The sequence below is a fragment of the Camelus bactrianus genome, chromosome 14, assembly GCF_048773025.1.
Source record: "Camelus bactrianus isolate YW-2024 breed Bactrian camel chromosome 14, ASM4877302v1, whole genome shotgun sequence".
NCBI lineage: Eukaryota > Metazoa > Chordata > Mammalia > Artiodactyla > Camelidae > Camelus > Camelus bactrianus.
The window spans coordinates 68,670,752-68,687,033 of NC_133552.1; the positions used below are offsets into that span (position 1 = coordinate 68,670,752).

General features: G+C 48.0%; 1 long non-coding RNA gene across 1 annotated transcript in view; it reads right to left on the reverse strand.

Moving 5' to 3' along the window:
• Window positions 1-16,282, reverse strand: part of LOC123616122 (uncharacterized) — a 21,758-nt gene continuing 5,476 nt past the window's right edge. The window contains exons 3-4 of the long non-coding RNA XR_006723979.2: window positions 14,898-15,043; window positions 1-844 (exon numbers count right to left, since the gene is read on the reverse strand). This is a non-coding gene — a long non-coding RNA (uncharacterized LOC123616122). The remainder of the gene's footprint in view (window positions 845-14,897; window positions 15,044-16,282) is intronic.

Genomic DNA, 16,282 nt, shown 5'->3' on the forward strand with positions numbered 1-16,282 from the left:
ATGCAATTAAATGCAATGTAAGTGCTGGTTATGATGCTAGAATGACAACCTCTAGACTGTGAGCTCATCATCGCACTGTAAGGATACAGCTCACAGGTAACCGAGGTGCGCTGACCGAACAGAAGGGTGTAAAGCCAGGAACATGGTCTCAATAAATGCTTGTTGAGAAAACGAATTAATAAATGAATAATTTAAGATTAAAATTTAGCTGAGGAGTTCAATATAACCTACTTGAAAGTTGTATTAGTCTGAGTTCTCTGGAGGAACAGAACCAGCCAGATGGATGGTTGGATGTGTAGCTAGCTAGCTAGACAGATATATGGATAGATGCGTAGGTGGCTAGAAGTCCCCTGATGTGCCACCTGCAAGCTGGAGACCTAGGAGAGCTGGTGGAGTAATTCAGTCCAAGTCCAAAGGCTTGAGTACCAGGTGCACAGGAATCGCAGTCGGAGGGCAGGGGGCCACAACACGCCCCAGCTGTACCAGGCAGGCCAGAAGGAAAGACAGCAAACTCCTCCGTCCTCTTCTTTTGTTCCGTTCAAGCCCTTAGTGGACTAGCTGATGCCCCCTCCCCACCACAGAGGGGAGGGCGAGCTGCTTTACTGAATCCACCAATTCAAATGCTAATCTCATCTGGAAAAGCGCTCACAGACACACCCAGAAAGAATGCTTAATCTGGGCCCCCCACGTCCAGTCCAGTTGACACATGAAATGAACCATCACAAAAGAATCTGGTAGCGTGCTGGTCTTCGAAGAGCTGATCTCACAAGATAGAAGTGCGAAGTCTTCGTGAGTGACGTGGGCTGTGGCCACGGTCTTGAAAGGCCACAGAGCTTAGCTCATTCTGCAGAAAGGGAGACAGAGGAGCAAACTCAGGGCTGATAGAAGTCAGGAGACCTGCCTCTTTGCAGTAATCATTACCTTCTCCATATTTATGGGTACCGTTCCAGGCACTTTATCTATGGAGTCATTTAACATTGTGAGGTGCTGTGATTAAACCCACTTCACCGGAGAGGAAACTGAGGCAGTGAATGAAAGAGATGTAGATTTGAACCTTGAGTCAAGGTTTCCAGCCTGGTGCCAGGTGGATGAGAAGCCCGTCGCACCATGACACGTAATAGAATAATTTTCTCCTCTTCTTTCCAGAAAAGGATAAGCACATGAAATGGAATCGGGAGACCGTCTGAACTCCTTGCTACAACACTTCTCAGCCAACCCAGTAACTCCTGCCTCAAGCATCTCCAGCAGCAGCTGATCCATTTGAACTCGGGATTACAGAGGCAAACTCTGAAACACAGTGAAGAGGCTCGGCTCTCCAAGGGCATGCGGGGAGGGGACACTCCCTGACCACATCCTTTGATTTCAGATAGCAGATTTATTTTTAATACAGAGAAAGTGGAAATTCTAATCTTCTAAGTTGGAAGGCGACACACACCTCCCTTTCTACTTAATCCTGTTTAGCCCCGACCCAGAGCTACTGCTTTCTTAGTGCTTCCCGCTGTAGACACTGTAGACGCACTTACCAAATCTCACACTGAGATAGCCTGACCTTCAGATGACTCATTTCACTTGAAAAACTGGTTCTAAGAAGTGCACATACTTTCCAAGTTACTATGGGCAATAGCAGACTCTAGGGGATTCCATTCCACATTCATTCATTGAGTGAGTCTGCAAAGACGCATGTAAATCCTGGTGAGCTTGCTTTCACCAAGGGTCCCTTATTTCAGGAGCTGGCCCTCTGGGGAGTCAGGCAGAGAAGGACACGAAACACCACACACAAAAGCGAAACAGGAGCAGTAGGAACGGAACAGGATGGGATCTCAGAGAAGGGACAAAATATGAGATTGTGAAGGGGTTTAGGAAAGTGCTCAGAAAGAATGCTGGGAAGGAGCTGAAGCAAAAGAATAAGCAGGCTTAGGTGAGGAGCAGCAAGCATTCCACGCTGACGCCACTGCATAAAATCACGAGAGTGAGGGGCTGTACCGAACGGCTGGGGGCCAGGCACACGTGCATGAGGCGTGGAGGCAGGGTACAGGGTCGGGCTTGGTCACACGGCTTCAGAAATCGTGGTGACATGTTTGGACTTTACCGTGCAGGCTGTATGAAGCCACTTGAAAGAGTGATGTGGGTGATGTGGATTTAAGATCAATCTTATTTGCAGAGATGAGAGATTGGAGGCAACAACAGGACCAGGCAAGAGTCTGTTAGCTTTGAGCTTTGTGGTCCCTTCTGAGAAGGGCTGCTGGGAGCCTGACCAAAGGGAGTGGAGGCACAGGGAGAGACAGAGGGATGAGTGGAAGGACTTCAGACCGCAGGAATTGGGGAGGGTAGAGCTCAGCGGCGGAGCACCTGTTTAGCACGCATGACGTGCTGGGTTCAACCCTCAGTACCTCTATTAACAAAAACAAAACAAAAATTTTTTCGAAAGACCGCAGGGAGGGAAGCACGCCTTTGCAGCGTCCTAGAGTGTTTCTGCGCTTCGCTACCAAGGAGAGCAGGTCTCGTTCCAACCAGAGACCCCCCCCAGGGGTGTGAGAGGCCTCAGAGGGAGCACAAATTCACTGCTCACAGATCAGCTGCCATCTTCCTCGACTGATGCTACGTCCCTCTAATAGAGTTCGTCCTTTTGCTGACGGCTGCGTAAGCTGTCAGAGCTTCAAAGTTCTCTTCCGCATCTCCAGGAAGCCAAAGAAGTGGATCAAGGGGCACGGGTGCTCTCTAGCTGCACCCAGAATTAAATTAGCGTCACCGGCCCGCCAGGGAGGAATACGATTTTTTTGGTGAGCGTCCATAAACATTTGCTGAAATTGCAAACATAAAACACATCTCAACACATTTCAAACCATGAAAAGCTTGTGTGATGCGGCCACAGCGGAAATAAGCCGGCAGTCGGTAAATACATGTATACAATCAGGGACTGCCAAATGCTGGGGATTAAGTGATACGTGTAAAGAAAACCTGTGAGTTAAAGAAGCAGTCTCAAAGGGAATTAGAAAATATTTTTGACTAAATTAGAATGAAAATACAACGTAATAAAACTTGTGGGGTGAAGTAAAAACTGTAGTTAGGAGGAAGTTTACAGCTAAATTTATGTATTACAAAAGAAAGGCTAAATATTAAATAATCTCTGTAAATGCTCAAGGAGTTTGAAAACCCAAATCCATTAAACACGAAGGGAATAGTAGAAAAGAAACAGTAGTTACAAGAGTATAAATTAATGAAGAAAACCCAAATATACAGGAGAGAGAACAGGTAAGTCGAGAAGTTGCTCTTCTTGTAGGAATGATAAAATTGTTATGTTCTTGACAAGATTGAGAGACTGAGAGAGAGAGAGAGGACAAATACTACCAAAATTTGGAAATCACTAAAAACGGCAAGTCACTATAGAACTTACAGACGTTGAAAAGTTTGTAAGGGGTATTACACATAACCCTTATACCAGTACATTTGAAAATGTATATGAAAAAGATAAGTTCCTAAAAGAACACAGCTTATCAAAAAGAAGATAAGAATCGATAGAAAACTTGAGGGGTCCTATACTTTGCAAACAAACTTATCACTCAGTTAAACACCTTCATCCCCCACCCCACTCTCCCACACATCCAAGTCACATGGCTTCACTGGTAAAAGTCTCTAAATTTTTAAGGAAGAAAAAACACTAATCTTACACAGACTATTTCAGGTCATAGAAATACAGGGAGCACTTCTCAGCTTTTTATAAAGTCAGCATAATAATAGTAACCAATTTAAGGATGATATTACAAAAAAAGGAAAATTACAAGTCATCATTTTCATACAAAAATTCTAAACAAAATATTAGAAAACTAAATCAGTCAATACATAAAATGTACAACCCACCGAACCAAGCCGAGACCTATTCTGGGGGTGCAAGATTGATTCAACATTTAGAAATTGATCATTGCCATTCACTACACTAGATTGTACTAATAGATACAAATAAATTACTTAATAAAATTCAACATACATATATGATTTTAAAATCACCAAGAATAAAAGGAAATTTCTTTCATCTGATAAAGGTGATTTACAGCAAAACCTATTAGAAAAACGTCATGTTTCACTGTAAAATATTGAGATACTTCTCCCCAAGATCAGCACTGAGAAAGTGCGTGTGCTAACACCACTTCTGTTGAACGGCTCTGGTGAGTTCTTAGCCAATGTTTTAAGGAAAGAAAATGTATGAGGATTAGAAAAGAAGAAGCGAATGTGGATTTACTCACAGACAACATTATAACACATATAAAAAAATCCAAAAGCTTCCACAGACAAACTGCTAAAATTAACATGCCGATTTATCTATTCCAGTGGTAAAAAAGTTCACATACAAAAATCTATTGTATTTCTACATACCAGAAAAATAAGCAAATAGGATATGACATAAAACATAATAGCATCAAAAACACATCAACTAGCGATTAATCTAACAAAAGTAATTAAGCTGAAAACTTTATAGAAATAAATCAAAGAATACCTAAATAAATAAACAAATATACTATGTTCATGGATTGAGGCACAGAAAGTCATCTGTGATTCGAACTGTAGACTCAACTATCCCAATCAAAATATCATCATGTGTTTCAAAAATGTGAGTGCAAGACAATCTTGAAAAAGAATAACAAAATTGGAGAACTTGCACTGGAAGATATCAAGACTTATTACATGGCTACAATTTTAAAATAGTGTGTTACTGTCACAAGGATGAACAAACTAAAAGCAAACTGAGAAAAATGCTCATTCATATACATTCGTTTAATATAGGTTTAAGGTGACACAGTGGTATAGCGGGGAAAGCATGATCTTTTCCATAAATGCTACAGAATTAATGGAGTATCCGTGTTTTTTACAAATACAGTTTGATTCCTATCTTATAATATACACAAAAATAAATTACAGATGGCTTGTAGATCTAAACATGGGATGTAAAGTATATTTATGACTTTGGAGTAGGAAAATTTTCTTAAACAGAATGCAGAATGTGCTACCCAGAACAAGAAAAAAAAGATAAACTTTCCTTTATTTAAATTATGAACTTCTGTTCATGAAAAGACACGATTAAGAACTTGGACATGTGAACTACAAAGTGGGCAAAGATTCTGCCATACGTATATCTAACAAGAGACTTGTCAGAATAAATGAAGAATTCCTGCTTATCTAAAAGAAAAATAAAGAGAGAAAACTGTCTTTTTATAAAAGCTTGTACTTGAGATGGTGCTTCACAGAAGAGTCTGTCCAAGCAGCCAAAGAGCATATGAGAAAATGAGAAGATGCTTAAACTCAGTAGGGGAATAAAAATAAAATGCAACAGAACCTACTCACCAGAATGACCACAGTTACAAAAAATAGAAAAGAAAAAAGGAAGGAAAGGCAGACAGAGACAGAAAGGACGGCGGGAGCAAGCAGGAGGAGGAGAGAGAGGAAAAAGGGAAGGTGCGGAATGAGAGTTGGAGAGCACACAGAGCAGGCACTCCCGTAGAAAACTGGTGGTATTTTCTAAACCTCAACATATGCACACTCTGCAGTGCGGCAGTTCCACTCCTTAGCATATGCTCACCCAAAATGCCCACAGATGAGCACCGAAGACTTAAATGAAAGTATCTCCAGCAATGTTACTTGTAATAGTCCCAAGTTGCAAACTGCCATCATGACCTTCTGTCATAAAATGACACGTAAATTGTGATCTGTTTATGCAATGGAATACTATCCAGTGGTGAAAATGAGTGAACTGCAGCTACAGCCAACACCACGGGTGAATTTCATAACGCAACAGTAAGGAGAAAATGTCAGCTCCATAATAGGGCACATTCTATGACGCTGCATTTATAAATTTCAAAATCAGCAAACTAATCAATGTGGATAGGGATGAGGGCAGCTGTACCTCTGGGAGGGTGGTGGATTGTGACTGGGACAGTGGCCTCTTGGGTGCCAGTCATGTTCTGTTTCTTAATCTGGATGGTGGTTAACAGATGTGTCCACTTTGAGGAAGTTACCAGTTTGTACATTTACTACACGTGCACTTGTCTGAATGTATGTTCTACTTCAACCTACAGACAAGAAACCTACGGACAAGAAAAGGACTGTAGATACACAGCAGGTTGCTGAGTCTATCATCTCATTATCATCTATGCATCTATCATCTTGTACCTACCATCCATCCATCATCTGTAAATTTATACTGGTGTGCAGGAGCCGCCATAATGAAATACGCAGACTGAGTGGCTTAAACAATTGAAACTTATTCTCTCACAGCTTCGGAGGCCACAAGTCTGAGATCCAGGTGTGGGCAGGGTGGGCTGCCTGTAAGGCTGTGCGGGAGAATCTGCCTCATTTCCCTCCCCCAGCTTGTGATGGTTTGCTGGCGGTCTTTGGTGGTCTTTGGCGGTCTTTGGCGTTCCTTGGCTTGTGGATCCATCACCCTGGTCACTGCCTTCATTTTCACATGACATTCTCAGCGTACGTGCTTCTGGGTCCAAATTTCCCTTTTTCATAAGGACATAGTTAGGCTGAACTAAAGCTCACCCCAATGACTTCATCTTGGCTACATGTGCAAAGACCTTATTTCCAAATAAGGTGATGATCTGAGGTACTGGGGGTGAGGATTTCAAAATATGAGTTTGGGGGAAACATAATTCAACTAAACACCAGTTAGGTCTACACACACACACTCAGGCACACACACATAAGAAGGGCCATAAAGCATTTGCAATTCTTTAATAAAATCCTGCCTTCTGATCAAAGCTTGTTCTTGGAAAATAGAATTTTATTATAATACCCAGTGGCAAATTTTTATAGCCAGGTTCAAAGCACATATATATATTTTGCATTTAACACATAGCCTGGGACAGTAAGATAAATGCAGCCACAATAATTTAGCTCTAAATGCATGACTAAAACACGGAAAGTGGTCCAACAACATTTTAAAGTGGAATTATTGGTCCTTAATAAAAAATTCCACAGTGGAGGAAATGGTGTCACCAGTGGTCATTACAATTAGATTCAATTGTTGTTTCAGACTTACGTACACAGACAAGTGTCAGCTGTTTTATTAAAAATTAAGAAGACATTGTTAGAGTGAACGCTCCAAGGTTTCGGACAGTGGAACGTCTGATTAGCACCTGCAGGTTGTCGGACGCAGGGTCGTGGGTGATGGAGCCAAACCCTCGCCCGTGCTGGCTGGGCTGCCTTGCTCACAGTCACGGGGGTGGCTGGAGCCCTCCCCTCCCACCCGCGCCCCCCGGGGAGTGTGTGCTGAGCTGAGCAGTGTCGACTTTGCCCTGCTCTTGGCAGAACATCTCTGCCTGCCTGGACTATGAACAGTGAGTCAGCACTGTGCTCAGATAGGAGCCAAAACAGCAGCCTCGTACATCTGTGTGTTGCTTTGCAAAGAACAAAGTCCTTTCATAGGGGCCACTTGTTTTGATGCCCAGAACCATCTCTGGGTTTAGTGAGGCAATTTAATTTCCCCACATCAAAGCCACATGGGACAGGTAAGGTGCGTGACTCACCTACCTGCCCAGGGTACCCACGAGATGCAAGCGTGACAATTCCTGCTCCGTGTTTCGCACCATGCTTGGCCCAGAGAAAGAGTTCAACACATGCCGCTCAGTTATTAGAATGACTTTATTGTTATTACCTCCCCAAGATCACACGGCTCATAAAATTCTGAGAGAGAACTTGACCTGAGGTCGTCTGACATCAAAGTATCTTGATTGCCTGGAAATGTTAAAATCAGTAAGATTGGACTCACAGAGCAAGCATCCTGAGTGACCACACGGTCATACCAAGATAAAGTGTGATGGCTAATGCCAATTTCTGTCAGCCAGTAGGACTGGCTGTTATGCGTGTCTGTTTCCAACAGATGAGAAGAATTTAAAAAAAAAAACAAACCCTAGTTGTCATAATTTCTCAGAAGATCCCAGCCTGGAGTAAATTACACAGGAAATGCAGAAATAAGTCCCAGAGAACGGTGTCCTCGTCTGCCAGGCAGGTTCACGGCAGGACGCGGGGCAGACACCTGGCCTGGGGAAAACACCACTCTTTCCAAAACCCTCTCTTCTCCTTCCCAGAGGGAGACATGACGGCCTCCTTCCAGAAGGAAAGAGAAAGGCCGGGTTCCCGGGAACAGCACAGAACAGTCCCTTGAAATATAATCAGGCGTTAGCTGCGAGGAAACCACCTGGGGCACCCAGACCGGGAGGCGAGGACCAGCCCGGAGGAGAGGACGGTGGCGTCCGGACAGTCACTCTCCTCTTTCTGGGTGAGCACACACGTGACGCGAAGAGAAGAGAAAGCGGTTTCTCAAGTGGGAGGCACCAACCTACTGCCAGGCGGCGAGCGCAGCCGGGCGCGCAGACAGAAGGCAGCGGGCAGCGCGGCGCAGCCTCGGGGCGCGGCGCATCCTCCGGCGCGGCCCTCACAAAGGGGCCGCCCTTCTCCCCCAGCCCCTTGACAGCCCGTCCTGTGCTCTTAGGGAATGAACGCGAAGCTCTGGAAAACTGCAGAAACCGGGCTAGAGACAGACGAGGAACCCGAGAGGAACCGACCGGAGTGTAAAAGGAGGAGGGCGGCTGGCTGTGAACGCGGGAACTCCTTCACCGAGGAAGCCTCCACGCGAAGGATGGAATGAAGCCCGTCAGTCACGTGGTAACTGCGATGGTCCATAAAAGTGACAGGGCCGCCTCCGTCTGCGTGAAAGCACGGCCGGCGTCTCTCCGGCAGCGCGCTGGCGCTCTCATCTGTGTCCCTCCCCGGGGCGCGGCCACCACGGAAGGTGTTCGTGCGCTGCAGGGAGGGGCAGGGCACCTGCTCTCCCCAAAGCTGCCTGCTGGTCAGAGCGACCTCGGAATGCCCCAGCGCGGGTGCCAGACCTGTCCCTTCCCCTTCACTCCTACGTGGGGGAGTCACACAGGACCTCCTCACGGGGTTGTGACGATGGTTCCACAAGTTAATTCAGCACAGATTGTTACAACGGCGCTCCAACTGCCTGTCAGCCTTTGCTGAATAAGAGGGAGGCCCACCAGAACCCACGGAGCAGAATTCTGGGGCCTGGACCAAGGCAAGTCCATTTGGAGAGTTCCTCCAGGACACACTGGTTGGGCTCCCCAGTGACACTCATGTCAGAGCCGTCAGGTTACATAACCTGACTGTCTCTCCGCCAGTCAGTGACGGCCTCAGAACTAGGGTACCACCCAGCGCCCCCCACACTGCCCCCGGTTATCTCTGCGATGCCCTGGCCACCTTCCCACCTGCCCTCTGGACCAGTCCTCCTCTCTCCCTGCAGGGCCCTACAGCGTGTGGCGGGAACCTGCCCTGGAGTCCAAGTGACACTGTTGCACAGCTGGTGCCTATGCATGGTTCTCTGCCTCCGAGGCTGTTCCCTGCTCTTTGTTGGACAAACTCCTATTCATCCTTGAAACCATCCTTGGTCCAGGAAAATCTTCACTGCACACACCCCATCAGGCAGCTTGTCCCAATGTACTGTACTTTCTGATTTCCTCCATTCTGTCGTAAAATACCTGTGGGTTCTCTGCTGTGTGGCCAGTCCTGGGACGGAAGAGCTCTCACTTGTGAAGGTAGGGGGAGAGGAATTCAGACAAGTCAAGGGCAATTACAAGAACGCACCGTGAGCTGTGTGTGTCATGAGGACGGAAGAGGCGCACAGCCCCTACTCTGGGGAACCGGGAAGGAAGGCGTCCAAAGAGAAAGGGTGCCTCAGCTGGGTCCTGTGAGTCAAGGGGGGCCTGACCAGGAGAAGATGGAGGAGGGGGAAGCGGCTGGTCCCTCCAGCGGATCCCAGGCGTCCAGAGCACCAGCCGTGTTCACCTGTCCTGTCTTCTCAGCGCCTGTGAGAGCTGGGTAAATGCGGGAGGAGCATGGGCACCACAGCTGTGGCACTTGTACGACAGCTTAGAGGGAGCCAGGACAGAGGGCTTTTTCACAAATTGGGTTGCTCAGATCAGAGGCTCTTCCTCCACAAAGCAGACGGTGATGACGCAGGCACCCCCAGCCTCAGGCATCAGGAGGACAAGACGAAGCCGCCTTCTTCCTACTTCCAGGCTCTCCAGATGGTGAGGGAGGAGGCTGGGGCGGGGGGAGGGGGTGCAGTGAGGGCAATCTGCCAGGTGTTTTTGCTGGCTCGTCCTATAAAACATGAAGGCAGCAATTCTGTATGTGATGTATACTTTTTATTTATTCAAATAAAGTAGACTTACAGTAGTACTATATTAGTTTCAGGTGCGCATAAGACCGATCAGATATTTTTACGTTTACGCTCCATACAAAGTTATTATAAAATACTGACAATATTCCCTGTGCTCTATGTTATATTCTTGTAACATTTATTTATTTTCTTGTTGAAGTGTAGTCCGTTGCAACGTGTCCATCTCTGGTGTGCAGCATCACGTCCCGGTCATGCGTATCCTCTTGTAACATTTATTTTACTCCTAGCAGTTTGTGCCTCTTAGTCCCCTTCGCCTACTTTGCCCCCCTCCACTCCCCGCTGATAACCACTGGTTTGTTCTCTGCATTTGTCTCTTTCTGTTTTGTTATATTTGTTCCTTTTTAATTTTTTTTTAGATTCCTCATATACGTGAAAACATACATTTGTCTTTCTCTGACTTCTTTCGCTGAGTAGAATACCTTTCCAGGTCCATCCACATGGTTGCAAATGACAGAATCTCATTTTCTGATAGACATTTTAAGTGATAAAATGCCTTGCAGTTTGATTACTTGCAGTTATATTTAGACTTGGCTAAATACTGGGTGTCAGAAACAGACGCACATCTTTTCTCTTCATTTTTATTTGTAAATCTGTCCCCTGTTAGTTGACTATGTAAACTAGAAACCTACCTAGATGAACGCTCCCAGGTCCCAAATGCATAGCTCTGGGAGGGGCACCAAGTCCCACGGCCCCTTCGTCCCTGTTTGCCTTCTGCTTCTGTTCCACGTAAAAGTCTTTTCTGACCCAGGAGACGCAAGCTGCTCACGTGACCGCAAGTGGCCCTCAAGGGACTGGATTTGCTAGTGACTAGCTGGCTTCATCTCCAAACGTGACCTGCTTGGCCCAGTCCTGTGAGCGCAGAAAAGGGCACCACGTGACACAGGTGATGGGCGGCTCGGGAAGCACTGCTGAGAAGGGAGGTTATTTTTTAAAGGCTTCTGGGAAAACTTGGTCATGCTTGTTCTTTCAAATCGTCGCGTGAAGCCCGTGCTAAGGTTCCTGGAGCAACAGCCCCGCGGAGGTTAATTTCCAGTCAGTGAAAGGTGAGAAGGCTGGAGAGGACAGGACACCTGATCCTGGGCGTCTGGGGCTCTCGGTCAATTTTAATTGAATCCACTAATTGAATCACTGCCTTCTTTTAAAGGGGACACAGAAATGGCAGAGGCCAGTCTCTGTTTAGGGACAGTCTCATTTTCTCACGGTTTGTCAGCATCGATCCTGGTATGCTTCCAGAAATCACTGCATTTCCTCCTGGTGGCGGAAGCCAAAGTTCACCTTCCCTGGAAGTAGTAAGGTGTTACATTTACAAGAGATAGTTGTTCAGAGACTCATTTTGATGTCCCCAAATTGTTTCCTCAGCATCCTTCTGCTCGTGTCTCTCTCCGTGTCAGTTTGCTACCATTGTCTCTGTGGGGAGTTTTGGAAAGTCCTAACCAGGCAGCCCCCTCCCCTCCCTCCACCTCGCCCCGACACGCTTGGCAGAGGAGCAGTGACACCCGGGTAATCCGTGGTAACCAAAGGTGGCAACAGATGAGAGCCCTCTGGGATCCACAGTCAGGAAAAGTCCATGAAGAAGCTCTATAGAAATGGCGATTTGGCTTTGTTTTGTTTTCATTTGGGGAATGATTCATTCCACAGTAGCTCTTCAAGTGCGCCCGGCCAGACCCCAGGAGCTGCGCATGTGGCTGGTGCCATGAGGGGCTCCCTGCCTGGTCCTAGATTCCCGCCTTCCGGGCCCGCCCGCAGGAGCAGGTCCTACCGCCGTCCATCTGCCCTCAGCTTTCACGACCCGGGAGAGCCTGGCCGCAGAGGGTCCAGGACCCGGGGTGGGTGTGTGATCGCCCCACCCAGCCCACCTGGTCACCATCCCTTGGCCCCTGAGCCATGACAGGCAGCGGCCACGTGCAGAAGAGCTTGCCTGTGCTTGGACGAGTCATTCCTTGTTGGCCGCGTGCCCCCACCCACCCCTGTCCTGCTTCCACATAAACTATTTGCACATAAATCCCTGTCTCCAGGTCTGCTTAGGGGACCCCAGCAAAGACACTGGCCTCCCAGCCTCTACAGATGAGAGCGGGAGCCAGACAGGTGGCGGCTGCAACCCCGCGTGGGTGCACGGGAGACCCCAGGGCACGTGTCCTGCAGGACACACGCGTGACGGCCGTGTGGAGCTCTCGAGACATCAGGAGTGCCCGAACCTCATTCCAGACACGGCGTGGACTGCAGACCCAGCCGAGCCTCCGGCCCTTCCTCTCCTTCCTCGCTCCGCCTGGCCCACATCATTTCCTGTCCTCAAATCTCCTTCCCGTCCTCAAGGCTGTGCCCTGCCCTGTGTTTGTCTCTGGTTCACCTCCTCCCGGGGCCAGCTCCCCTCCATCTCCCCTGCCGACCATTTCTGAGTCCCCGGTGCAAAGGGAACTTGACCTTTGCCATCAGCCTGTCACTTTGGTCCTTTGAGGGGACCCCATCCTCCATGGTTTGGTCACCACCTTCATCTGCATTTCACTTTGCTCCCAAATGAATGTGTGAGCTTTGCAGGGGTCAGGGACCCACTTCATACTTTCTTGAACCTTCAAACGGACCTTGACACAGAGTTCTGCTTTATTTTATCCTCCTTCAGGAATAAAGTTCTCATGACAGGAGTGTCGCGTTTATTCATTCATCAGACCGCCAGCTGATTTCTCGGGATGTGATGACTGGACTGTTGAGCCTGTCTTTCTCTCACCTTCTCACTGTACTCCCACCAGGTGAATCGCTCTAAGATAGGCTTGTTAATGTGCCGTTTTCTGTCCCTGGAAGAGGAGAGCCCTTGAAGATGCGGTTTGCGGTTAAAACACTGTGATCCAAGGGGTCTTAGCCGTTCTCCTCCATTTCAAACCTCCCCCTGCGGAGATCAAGTCGTCCCTCCCGCGCTCACTGGTGCTCCTTGCTTTGGAAAAACCCTTGACCCTTCACCTACTGCAACTTTTCCAGGCAGCAAGGGGACTGAGGAGATATGATGGATGAGCCCGTAGCCGACATTGCACCCCGTTTCTAAATTAGTCAGAAGGGTAGACACAACCGACTCCAAGTAAATCCCTCTGTGTCTTGGGGCCAGAGGGTTGAGGGGCAAAAGGCTGAAGGAGGGCGACAGAAAGATGGTGACAGGAGAGAGATGGAGATTGTCTTGGTTGAGAATTCTGTTGCTAAATTGCTTTCCATTTCTAAGAATTTGCTCCATCTGCTGCCCTCCTCACACTGTCTAGACGATTTCAGAGTATTACATAATTCACAGCGGCTGAATATTTTCCTGTTTACTCCAGAGTTCATCTACAAAGGTCACTGATAAAATAATCGTTTTAACTGGTATGAAAAACATCTCAAAAATCCAAGAAACCCAGGAGCCAACCACAGCAGTACGTTTTGATACTGATTCACAGATAAAGGGAAACCACAACAGGCCAGGCTGTCCCTGGCTCCCGGCAAGGTTTTGACAGGTGTCAGAAAAGGAGACCAATTTGTGTCCACACTAGGGAAAGGCAGGCTGTGGCCCACAGTCAGCCTTTTCACTCCGTGACCGCTTGCTGAGCGGGAGCCTCACGCGGAGCTCACAGGACCACCGGCCCTAGTTAGAGCCCAGAGCTGAGTTAAGGCAGAGGGTGCTTCAGAGTAACATCTTTGGAACGCATTTCATGGAGACACTGAGCACTTTGACTAACAAGAGAAGACAGAGGAGAAAAGGAAGCAAAGCAGAAAGAAAGAGAGGGGAGGATGGGGAAGGGAAGGAGGGAGGGAGGGAAGAGAGGAGGGAAGGAGGGAGGGAGGGAGGGGAGGACCAGGCAGATGAGGACGGTTCACTCATCCAGTACTGTTTTCCCTTGGGGACACAGTCTCACTATTTCCAAGGATGAGGGGACAGCCGGTGCACCTACCTTGGGAGATGGGGTGCAGAGCAGACATGGCCATGTGGGAGCCGGGCCGTGGAGACAGGCTGGGCTCGCTGTGAGTTTCTGGCCCCCTCTCCACCCCAGGTATTTAAGGACGGGCAGAGCAGACACTGGTCTTTCTCTAGTTAATCAGGCATTTCTCATGGATGCCGTCGATTTTTATTCCACTGCGTTAGAGGCATGCCTGAGGTTCGGGGAGCAGCCGCAGCTGACTGGTGACCTAGGCGTATTCTTCTTTGGGTCCCAGCTGACCCATCACCTGGCCTCAGGGAAGCCACCTCTGTTTCTCTGCGTGGGACCAGTCAGTCTGCAACAGCAAGAGCCACGCCCCACCTCCAACTCTGGCGTCAGCGTGCAGCCCGTGAAGCCGGCACGTGAGCACACCTTGTCCGGGAGGACGGCGTGTAAGGGCAGGGTGGCTGCCACCAGGGTCCCCAAGAGAAGGTGTGGCGTCAGCAGGACACACCTCTGTGCTCCTCCGCAGGGTCCCCACCCCACACCTCCCAGGACCCCAGGCTCTGCTGGGACCCGTGCTGGGACACGGTCGGCAGGGAAGGGAAAGAAAATGGTGCTTCAAAGCAGAAGCCGCTGCTGCTTTGCTATTTTCACACCAGGATAGACATTGATACGTTGAAATAGCCCCAAATAGAATTTTAAAAGCAACCAGGGCTCAGATGCTAAATTTTTTAAAGACTACACATCTGAGCGTGGGCTAGAGACGGTTACCCACGGGGTACCTGCGTAAGCCCTGTGTCGCGCAGGTCAGGTGGGCGAGGCAGGGGTTTTGCCAGGAGAAGTCGGGAGCACGGTCATCCTGGGCCCATGTCGTGTATTCACACATCCCATCCAAGAGGTCGTTTTAGAGGAAACAGAAATACTTTACCTACAAAATTAAATCAAATTGAATTTTGAGAGTTAGACTTCACTGAAAAAGAGAGAGAGAGAGATTGTGAGCACAAGAATCACGTGCGGCCTCAGCTCCGCGGAGTCTCAGGTGGGAACTCAGGCTTGCTAATAAACAGCCCTACATGTTGGTCGACTCTTTTGCAAAGTGCATTAGAATCGGCCATGCTAGAAATCCATTTTTGACCATAATCTGTGGCTTAAATTTACATGTGTACTACAATTCTGAGTCAAATTTTACAATGAATACGACATTGTCTTAGTACATATAACACAGACATGTTGTTACGCTGGATCATTGTCTGGTTGGAGATCACCTGGGTACTGTGGGCATTTCACATGGAGGATATATGTATACACACTTTTATCCGTCATGCAACAGAAGCATCAGTAATACAAATGTTCCCCCAAATTATGTTTAAATTATGTTTAAATTTTCATAACTATTTAAATAGGTATACATTTTTTAGAGCTGGAATTAAAGAACAAAACTGGTGTGCAAATACCATAGTTTTTTCCTAATCTCTGTGACCATAATTAAGGCAAGGCAATTTACATACTAGTAATTTGCATGTATTTCACATTTAATTACATACAAATTACATTTACTTGTAATTTGCATTCTAGGAAGGGACTTTCAAAGCCGGCTTTAGTCACCTAATGTGCATGAGAAATGACTCCGAACGTAGTGATTTAATACAGCAATAGTCATCTGTTAGCTCCCGCACCATCTCTGGGTCAGGAATTCAGACAGGACGCAGTGGGGGGTGCTCAGCCCTGCTCCGTGAGGCCTGGAGGTCGTCCGGAATGCTCCGAGCCCAGGACCTGGTGTCATCTGGGGACTCGTCCTCATGTGTGGGGGAGCTGCTGCTGGCGCAGGGGTCAGGAGCACCCCCATGTGACCCCTCATGGGGTCTGGGCTTCCGCACAACCTGGTGGCTGGATTTCCAGGGCAGTCACACGGGGAAGGGTGGGGACGGGGCCACACTGCTTTTCCTAACCTAGACTCAGAAGGGGACCAGCAACCCTTCCACCCTCTGCGGACGCAGTATTCACAGAGCGTGCTCTCCCATCAGTATTTCTACTTCATATTGTGCCAAATAGATACGTAAGTTTTTACTAAAGGATCCCCGCCTCCACATCCTCTTCCTTTTCAGGGGCTTGAGAGGCCGGCGGTGGGGACAGTGAGGTCCCTCCCTCCGGCTGGGCTGCACGGAGC